Source organism: Mus musculus, chromosome 1, assembly GCF_000001635.26.
Source record: "Mus musculus strain C57BL/6J chromosome 1, GRCm38.p6 C57BL/6J".
Classification (NCBI taxonomy): Eukaryota; Metazoa; Chordata; class Mammalia; order Rodentia; family Muridae; genus Mus; species Mus musculus.
Window position 1 is genome coordinate 170,933,828 of NC_000067.6, and position 11,111 is coordinate 170,944,938.

Genomic DNA, 11,111 nt, shown 5'->3' on the forward strand with positions numbered 1-11,111 from the left:
GTCCAACTTTAACCTTGCATCCTGACTCTGCAGCAGTAGTAGGCACAGTGTTTCTAGCAGACTCACAGACTTATTAAGAGACTTTACATGCGTATCCATTTCCAAGCTTCAGCCTCTCAGATTTGCTTTGAATTTTTTAACTCTTCAGTAGCCCTTTAACTCTTTGTAGCCACCTATAACAGAGAGACAGATGATAGATAGATAGATAGATAGATAGATAGATAGATAGATAGATAGATAATAGATTCACAGGGTGCTTTGTGATCTGAGTGCTACTAATAGTAATTAAGATTAGAATAAAAGAACTTGCATCTGTGTAGACAGCTGTCAAGGAAAGAGGAACTACTTGGCAAATTGTTGCCAACAAACCCACCACACCTTGCAAGTTTATTGTGAAAAGACACAAATGTGTCAATATGGTTCTGTAGGTCTATTCATGGCATCTAGATGAATGTCTGTATTTCTTATTCTTTTTAAAATAAAATCCCATAGTTCATTTTCAACGGTGCCTCAAGCCAACTTAGGTACAAATAAACAAAAACAGCAGACCCTTGGCCATGCTGCCAGCCTACCTGTTCTTCCCCACTCAACCTCTGCTAAACTGCTTGTCCCCACATCCACGGAAAGGACAAGTGCAGAGGAGAAAACTGTCAACATCTAGGCTTGCCTGTGAGGTCATGTATCTGACAAGCTTTAAAATAAACAGGATGTAAAACATAGAGATGAAATCTCACAGGGTTTGGGGAGCAGGGGAGCACATGACAGAAGGGAAGATATGACCAAAGTGATTCCTAAGGCCCTGCCCCCTGCTAACTCAAAAGAGGAAGGTTCACACATTTAGAGCTTAAGTGTTCTCTGTGCTCAATTAGGCAGATGCCCAGCCTTGCAGGGTCATAAATTAAACTGCCTCTGTTTCACTACTTTAAACTCTTATCGTGAAGTGAGGATCATTCACAGTTGGCATTAACAAAAAAGTTCCAGCTGGCTGTGGTGGCACACCTGCAATGCTGGCACTCAGGGGGCTGATGCAGGTTCTAGGTATCCTGAGCTTAAGTGTGGAATCAAGACTAGGCTAGGCTACAAAGTGCAACCCTGTCTAAACAAAAGCAATTGTATTTCCGATTATTCTCCCTCTCTCTCTCTAAAGATTTATTTATTTATTATTATTATACATAAGTACACTGTAACTGTCTTCAGACGCACCAGAAGAGGGCGTCAGATCTCATTACGGGTGGTTGTGAGCCACCATGTGGTTGCTGGGATTTGAACTCAGGACCTTCAGAAGAGGAGTCAGTGCTCTTTCCCACTGAGCCATCTCTCCAGGCCTGATTATTCACTTCTAATATGTAGAAATACAAGTGAGTTTTATATGCTGACTTTGTAATCCTCTGGAATTTACCACTTATACTGGTCTAGGCATTGTTTGTGTCATTTTGTATAGGGTTTGTTTATTTTTTGAGACAGGATATCACTCTAGTCTTAGCTGATAGGGAACTATGTAGACTAGACTGACCTCCAACTCAAAGAAGTCCTCCTGTCCCATGGCTGGCAATAGTTTGTTTTTAAATGTATATGCATGAAGCCCAGGTGTGGCTCAGTGGTAAAAGGCAAGTTTAGCAAGTGTAAGGCCCTGGGTTCAATCCCAGGTTCCTCTCCCACCTCAAGACAACAACATCAACAACAAAAACTTTACAAAGACCATGTCATATTAAAATAGGGACAATTATACTTCTTTGACCCATATGCTTTTTATTTGTTGTTGTTAACTGTATTGCATTGTCTAGAACTTTCCACATTATGCTCAATAAGAGCAGTGATAAGATGGGAGCTGCAGAAATGACTCTGGTTCAGAGCACTAGCTGCTCTTTCAGAGGACTTGATTTATACTTAAAAACTATTGCGCGATTGTTAATCTTCCTTGTCAACTTGACGGCATTTGCGGTCACCATCTGCTTCTGAGAAAACAAATGGCCATTGATAATCTTTACCCTGGAAAGGCAGCAGTTCCAAAGAAAGAAGTTCGGGGTGGGGGTTGGGGGGAGAGCTAGCCCAAATCTACAAAACCACACCAAAGGTCATCTTTGTATTCCAATTGGTGGTGGCAAGACGACTGGCTTTGGTGTGATCTATGGCTCTTTGGATTATGCAGAGAAGAATGAGCCTCAACACAGGCTCGAAAGACACATCCTTTATGAGAAGAGAAGGACCTCCAGAAAACAGCAAAAGGCTAGAGTTGGTGCTGGCAAAAGAAAAGGCGTAGAGCCCCAACAGTGCCCTGATCCACTGTGACGGTGCCAGTTTCTAAGAAGAGGACAAATAAGCTCAAAACCTAGGCTTGAAAAACATAACTAGAAGGAAGAAGGAGGAAGCTGACACTGGAAGTCAGTGTTTGGCTCCATCTGCTTCTGACTGAAACACAATTTGACCGGGTATCTTATACCTCTGCCGGAACAGTCCTTCACACTGTGATGGGACTGTGTCTCCTTCAAACCTCGAGCCAAGCACATCCCTCCTTCCTTAAGTTGCTTTACTCGGGTATTTCATCACAGCCAACAAGAGAACTAATATACTATAAAACTGAAACTGATTTTATTTGTTGTCTTAGGGACTAAAACTCACAGATTCAGAGAGCTGCAGAGAAAGAGGGCTGGACACTAGTGTGGTAGCTGAGAAGAAACAGATTGCGTAAGTCTGAAAGAAGAAAAGAGAAGAATGTCTATGCGACAAAAGCACAGTAGCCTCTCCATAGGCATATTGCTCATCTGGGTGTAATGCAACTACGAGTTCTACGTGCCTGAGGTAAAGCATAGAGGTCACCAAAGCAAAATTGTGTGGGAGTCTTGCTACCACGAGAATCTCTAGGTTGTTTGGAAATTTTCCTCTGGTGTTGTCATCATTGTAAACTTCCCTGGGTAAAGGAAAGGGTAAAGGAAATAAAATATAAAATGCTCTAAATTTAATTACAAAGGGAGGAAAGGCGTTAAACAGTCAATAGTTGATGGGAAAACCAATAAAAGACAAGGTCGGAACTTCTATGTAAATCCCATCACCGTGCACCAGCTTACATACGAGCTTTCAGACTGTCTGTCCTAACTAATCCAGAAGCAAAAAGGGGCTGTCCTCCTATCCTGAAGCTTCCCAGCCCATTTTACCTTCAGTTAAGCTTTCCTTTATTAACAATTAATACAGGTTCACTGTAGACAACTTACATCTTTTATTGCGGGACTTTCTCAGATCCTCCAGTGTTACAAATAATGACATGAAGACTTTTAATATAGTTTAAAGCCTAGGCCTTTTGCCAGGGCGTTCTCCCAGCTAGTTCATCTAACTTGACCTGATTATATCTTGCCTACGATCTGCCATGTGGCCAGCTTTCTGTGCTGTGGTTCATGTCTGTTCCTTTCTACGTCACCTCTTGAATCTCTGGAGTTGACTTTTTTCATCCTTCCTCATTCTCTCTGCCAGGAAGTTCTGCCCTCCGTCTAAGCTCTTGGCTGGCAGATCTTTATTATAACCAATCGGCACTGAGACAACCTCTGATGATATTCTAGATTGCCTTTAGGCATGTGTGGAAGGACAAATATTTACAAAATAGAAAACCCAGTGATGGGTCATAAAATCTACAATACCAAAATCCTGCCAGCATTTAGCTCTCTGCTGGTACAGAATTAACGATGAAAACTACAGAGACATGCCTTCACACAAGGTAAAAAAGGTTATCCCAACAATCTTTGTTCCCCAAATTTTTGTCATTTAAAAAAAATTCAGGTTAGTAAGGTGGATGAGCAGACACGGGCCTGATGAGCTGTGTTCAGGACCTGGATCCCACAAAGGCAGAAGAAAGCCAACTCCAGAGAGCTGACCTCTGACCTCCACATTTATGCCATAGCAAACTTACACACTATATCTATATCTATATCTATATCTATATCTATATCTATATCTATATCTATATCTATATCTATATCTATATCTATATCTATATCTATATATCTACACCTACACCTACACCTACACCTACACCTACACCTACACCTACACCTATCTATCCAGGCAAAATTTTTATATAAATAAAGTAATATAATTTTTTTTTATTTTAAGTGCTTTTAGGCTGGTAGAATGTTTTCCTCTCATTCATGAAGTCCTGGGTACAAGTCCCAGTACCACTTAAAACAGGGCATAGTGGTCTAAGTTTGTAGCTTCAGCATATGAATATGGAAACAGAAGGGAGGATCAGGAGTTCGGGGTAATCCTTAGCTACATAGAAAATTTAGTCAGTCTGGCTTTAGGAGACCCCATCTCAAAAGTTCTTAGTTCTGGGTTCTGGTCCAGTTGACACTGTTCAACCGTTGTCAACTTTTTTTTTCCCATCATCTGTACTGGTTCATGGTTTAATAACTCCCCCCTGTTTTTCAAATCCATTCGTCTCAAGACTTAGAGGTTAATACTTTCATGTGTGCATTTTATAAATGATCTTGAACAGTTTATAGACAGCTGCCACCGAATTTTTTCAGATGTCACATTTACTGACGTGAGTAAACACGTGCTGAAGCATGTGTGCACACACACCAACGTGTAAATTGGAGGTTAAATGACAACTTGTGGGAGCTGGTTCTTCTCTTTCACTACAGGAGTCCCGGGGGATGGGACCAGGGCATCAGACTTAAGACTTGCCTGGATCAGCTGGGCCATCTTGCCAACCCACAGAATATTTCAAATAGCATTATTTCTGCTAATGTTTTACTGGCTCGACCAGCACTTTTATGGCTTACTGCAGAGCTCTGGAACCTATAGCCATGTCCTTCTCCTTCTAAGATTTTAAAATGTATCCAATAAACAAAGTTACTCATATCCTGGCTTGTTTGTGTCTGCTTTTCAAGAAGGAAGAAAAGGACGCAAGGAAGGAAGAAGGGAAGGAGAGAGGAAGGGAGGAAGCAAGAAGAAAAGAGAAAGCATGCGCTCAGAACGGCTTGGGATTGCAAGGTGGAAAAGTCAGTTACAGACCAACAGGATTCTCTCTGTGCTTGCATCTCTTTTACAGTCATTTTTCAAGAAAGTATTCAAAAGGCCTGCACAAAGATGCTCCAGAGCTCAACCAGACTTCTCAACTACTTCTTATCGTCTGGGGAGTTGTTCCCAGTTCCTAATGGTAGCCAAGCCTTTAGCCTCTAATTACCCAAAGTGTGGAATCTCATAGTGCTGCTAGCTGGGCATCATTTGTATATATAAAAAATACACGCAAATCTTCCTGGCAGACATTTGTCATGAAGTCCTTAAACCTGGCTGCTGGCAGTAAATGAAAGAATGAAGGCATTTAAGAGAGGATAGGCTATTTGGGTGTGTTATGTTAATCCCACTAAGCAGGAATAATCCCACTACCACAGTTTTTGAGCCAAAATTGAAGCAAACTAGGACAACAGACACCGGCCAGATCCATACCAGGGATCACCAGAGAAGGTCTCGAATTTTGTTAGTTTGTTGCTTATAAAGGCAAAACCCTCGGGGTCAAGTACGTCCCATCTTTACCTAATGGCGGTAAGCACGCATCATGACGTGTTTCGTGCCTATGTATCTCCTGCCTATGTGCGATCATGCACATCCTGGGCAGCGGGGGCAAGGAGCCTTGTTTACAGAAGTGAAACCGTGTGGTTCGTTCTTTCATGAACAACAGCTCCCAGAATTCCAGGAAGTTATCTGTCCTTGAGCAAGTGGGTCCCAGAGGTTGATCTGTCCTTGAGTGAGGCATGCAGTTTAGAGGCATTTTCGTTTTAAAGATCTCTTAGGCACAGTTTTAAAAACAAAAATTTTTAAACTTAAAACTTTAGGCTTCACAGTTATAACTAAGTCCTAGCTTCTTAAACTTTGGGTCATATAACTGAAATGTGAAGGTTAAGAAATAATTTACGGGCTGGTGAGATGGCTCAGCAAGTAAGAGCACCAACTTCTCTTCCAAAGGTCCTGAGTTCAAATCCCAGCAACCACATGGTGCCTTACAAGCACCCATAATGAGCTCTGACACTTTCTTCTGGTGCTGTCTGAAGACAGCTACAGTCTACTTATTTATAATAATAAATAAATCTTTGAGCCTGAGCGAGTGGGGTGGACCGGAGGGAGCAGAGGTCCTAAATTCAATTCCCAACAATCACATGAAGGCTCACAACCATCTGTACAGCTACTACTCATATACATTAAATAAATAAGAAAAAAAATAATTAGCAACCATCAACCGTTTCTGAACATACAATGGCCAAAAACTAACTCAGATTCAAATGTGTGACGAATCTCGCCCATGCTGAAGCATGGAACCCCATTGCAGCATTAGTTCTGAGCACACAATGAGCATTTTGCTCTGCCGTGCCATCTCACACAACTCACAATACCAGTGAGGACTGCCTGAAACACAGTAGGTCGGATTTAAGCCCATTGTAAGTCATGAATTTTGATTTTTTTTTTCTGGACACACAGTTTTCTGCTCTTCTAGAAATGAAACAGCAGGGCTGCAGAGACGATTCGGTGGCTAAGAGAACTGGCTGTGTTGTGCCCGTTAAGCCTTTGTGAACCCAAAAGACCACCAAGGCCCTAAACATACTTCTCTATTTTGTACTAAACATTTAAGTGAACTTTATTCTCAGCATTGGCAATGAAAGTTCAAATGCCGATCAACTTTGTAAAACACTGAAGATGCTCTGTGATGTGCAGTGCTGATGGGCCTAATCTTGATTTTGTTGTTTCAGGGGTATACTGTACATGTGAGATTAGAGGACACCTCTGTAGTGTTGGCTCTGTCCTACGCATACATAGGTTCCAGGGGTCAGACTCAGGTCATCAGTTGCTTGTAAGGCAACTATTTGGCAATCGTGAGCCATCTTGTCAACATTTAAGTCTTTAGGTAAAAGACAAACACACACATTTATTTCATTAGTAGATTAATTTGTTTTCATTTTTAATAAATGACCAAATTATACTTATATCAAATAATTGTAAAATAAGTTTACTTATGGCTTATTACCAGTGATTGATTGATTTATGTGATTTTTCAATGTTTGTACACACTCAAGGTTGTGTAGAAATTCTCTACTGGAGGCTTAGCCGACTCTGTGCTTAAGAGTTCACTCTGCTCTTGCAGAGGATCCAAGTTCCATTCCTGGCACCCACGTCAGATGGCTCGCATCCTCCCAGAACCCCAGCTTCAGAGGATCCTGCCCATCCTTCTGGATTCCACAGGTACCTGAGCTCACATGCACATGTATTCACCCATAGGCACACATATACACATCATTAAAAATAAAACAAAATAGATCCTTTAAAATTTTTCACAAGTGAAAAGTGATCATAAGTTGGAAAGTTCAAGAGTTTGGGGCCTAGATGACCTGGTCAAATTTCTATCCTGATCTAATTATCATTTATCTCTGAGGACAGGATGCTTGTAGGCCAGAAGTTCCTCTCCAAGCACGCATGTTGGCTGCATCTAAATGGCTACCACAGTTCTCTGAGTTCTCTCCAGTGTCATTATAATCCCCTCTCCATGCTAAATACCTCAGACTCCAGTGTCATGACAGTTGACAATTGTGCAGAAATCACAGGAAAGAGCCATAAAAGGAGAGAGGAGAAGTAGGACCCCACCCCACCCCATTCCTGGAAAATGTCCACCTAGTTGTAGAAAGAACATGAATATTTTTGTCTTTCATAAACCTGAAAGACCCCACCATAAGGCTTAGCAAGCTAGCTGCAGTAACGCCATTTTGCAAGGCATGAAAAAGTACCAGAGCTGAGTTCTCAAAAGTCACAAGGAAGTTTAGTTAAAGAATAAGGCTGAACAAAACTGGGACAGGGGCCAAACAGGATATCTGTGGTCGAGCACCTGGGCCCCGGCTCAGGGCCAAGAACAGATGGTACTCAGATAAAGCGAAACTAGCAACAGTTTCTGGAAAGTCCCACCTCAGTTTCAAGTTCCCCAAAAGACCGGGAAAAACCCCAAGCCTTATTTAAACTAACCAATCAGCTCGCTTCTCGCTTCTGTAACCGCGCTTTTTGCTCCCCAGCCCTATAAAAAGGGTAAAAACCCCACACTCGGTGCGCCAGTCATCCGATAGACTGAGTCGCCCGGGTACCCGTGTTCCCAATAAAGCCTTTTGCTGTTTGCATCCGAAACGTGGCCTCGCTGTTCCTTGGGAGGGTCTCCTCAGAGTGATTGACTACCCAGCTCGGGGGTCTTTCATTTGGGGGCTCGTCCGGGATTTGGAGACCCCCGCCCAGGGACCACCGACCCACCGTCGGGAGGTAAGCTGGCCAGCGATCGTTTTGTCTCCGTCTCTGTCTTTGTGCGTGTGTGTGTGTGCCGGCATCTACTTTTTGCGCCTGCGTCTGAATCTGTACTAGTTAGCTAACTAGATCTGTATCTGGCGGTTCCGTGGAAGAACTGACGAGTTCGTATTCCCGACCGCAGCCCTGGGAGACGTCTCAGAGGCATCAGGGGCCCGCTGGGTGGCCCAATCAGTAAGTCCGAGTCCTGACCGATTCGGACTATTTGGAGCCCCTCCTTTGTCGGAGGGGTACGTGGTTCTTTTAGGAGACGAGAGGTCCAAGCCCTCGCCGCCTCCATCTGAATTTTTGCTTTCGGTTTTTCGCCGAAACCGCGCCGCGCGTCTTGTCTGTCTCAGTGTTGTTTTGTCATTTGTCTGTTCGTTATTGTTTTGGACCGTTTCTAAAAATATGGGACAGACCGTAACCACCCCTCTGAGTCTGACCCTAGAACACTGGGGAGACGTCCAGCGCATCGCGTCCAACCAGTCCGTGGACGTCAAGAAGAGACGCTGGGTCACCTTCTGCTCTGCCGAGTGGCCAACTTTCGGTGTAGGGTGGCCGCAAGATGGTACTTTTAATTTGGACATTATTTTACAGGTTAAATCTAAGGTGTTCTCTCCCGGTCCCCACGGACACCCGGATCAGGTCCCATACATTGTCACCTGGGAGGCTATTGCCTATGAACCCCCTCCGTGGGTCAAACCTTTTGTCTCTCCCAAACTCTCCCTCTCTCCAACCGCTCCCATCCTCCCATCCGGTCCTTCGACCCAACCTCCGCCCCGATCTGCCCTTTACCCTGCTCTTACCCCCTCTATAAAACCCAGACCTTCTAAACCTCAGGTTCTCTCCGATAATGGCGGACCTCTCATTGACCTTCTCACAGAAGACCCTCCGCCGTACGGAGAACAGGGACCGTCCTCCTCTGACGGAGATGGCGACAGAGAAGAGGCCACCTCCACTCCTGAGATTCCTGCCCCCTCTCCCATGGTGTCTCGCTTGCGGGGCAAAAGAGACCCCCCCGCGGCAGTTTCCACCACCTCTCGGGCTTTCCCACTCCGTTTGGGGGGTAATGGTCAGTTGCAGTACTGGCCGTTTTCCTCCTCGGATCTATATAACTGGAAAAATAATAACCCTTCCTTCTCTGAAGATCCAGGTAAATTGACTGCCTTAATCGAGTCTGTCCTCACCACCCACCAGCCTACTTGGGATGACTGTCAACAGTTGCTGGGGACTCTGCTGACAGGAGAAGAAAAGCAGCGGGTGCTCCTGGAAGCCAGAAAGGCAGTCCGGGGCGACGATGGCCGCCCCACCCAATTGCCCAATGAGATCGAGGCTGCCTTTCCCCTCGAACGTCCCGACTGGGACTACACCACCCTTAGAGGTAGGAACCACCTAGTTCTCTATCGCCAGCTGCTCTTGGCGGGTCTCCAAAATGCGGGCAGGAGCCCCACCAATTTGGCTAAGGTAAAAGGAATAACCCAGGGGTCCAACGAGTCGCCCTCGGCCTTTCTAGAGAGACTCAAAGAGGCCTATCGCAGATACACTCCTTATGACCCTGAGGACCCTGGGCAAGAAACCAATGTATCCATGTCGTTCATCTGGCAGTCTGCTCCAGACATTGGTCGAAAGTTAGAGCGGTTAGAAGACTTAAAAAATAAGACCTTAGGGGACTTAGTGAGAGAAGCAGAAAGGATCTTTAATAAGAGAGAGACCCCAGAAGAGAGAGAAGAACGTATTAAGAGAGAAACAGAGGAAAAAGAGGAGCGCCGTAGGGCAGAGGATGAGCAGAAAGAGAAAGAGAGGGACCGCAGAAGACAGAGAGAAATGAGCAAACTCTTGGCCACCGTAGTTACAGGTCAGAGACAGGATAGACAGGGGGGAGAGCGAAGGAGGCCCCAACTCGATAAGGACCAATGCGCCTACTGCAAAGAAAAGGGACACTGGGCTAGGGATTGCCCAAAGAAGCCACGGGGGCCCCGAGGACCGAGGCCCCAGACCTCCCTCCTGACCCTAGATGACTAGGGAGGTCAGGGTCAGGAGCCCCCCCCTGAACCCAGGATAACCCTTACTGTCGGGGGGCAACCAGTCACCTTCCTGGTGGATACTGGGGCCCAACACTCCGTGCTGACCCAGAACCCTGGACCCCTAAGTGACAGGTCTGCCTGGGTCCAAGGGGCTACTGGAGGAAAGCGGTATCACTGGACCACAGATCGCAAGGTGCACCTGGCTACCGGTAAGGTCACTCACTCTTTCCTCCATGTGCCGGACTGCCCTTATCCTTTGCTAGGAAGGGACTTGTTGACTAAGTTAAAGGCCCAGATCCACTTCGAGGGATCGGGAGCTCAGGTTGTGGGACCAAAAGGACAGCCCCTGCAGGTGTTGACCCTTGGCATAGAGGATGAGTATCGGCTACATGAGACCTCAACAGAGCCGGATGTTTCTCTAGGGTCCACCTGGCTTTCTGACTTTCCCCAGGCCTGGGCAGAAACCGGGGGCATGGGACTGGCAGTTCGCCAAGCGCCTCTGATTATACCTCTAAAGGCAACCTCCACCCCTGTGTCCATCAAACAGTACCCCATGTCACACGAAGCCAGACTGGGGATCAAGCCCCACATACAGAGACTGTTGGACCAGGGAATATTGGTACCTTGCCAGTCCCCCTGGAACACACCCCTGCTGCCCGTTAAGAAACCAGGGACTAATGATTACAGGCCTGTCCAGGATCTGAGAGAAGTCAACAAGCGGGTGGAAGATATCCACCCCACCGTGCCCAATCCTTACAACCTCTTAAGTGGACTCCCTCCGTC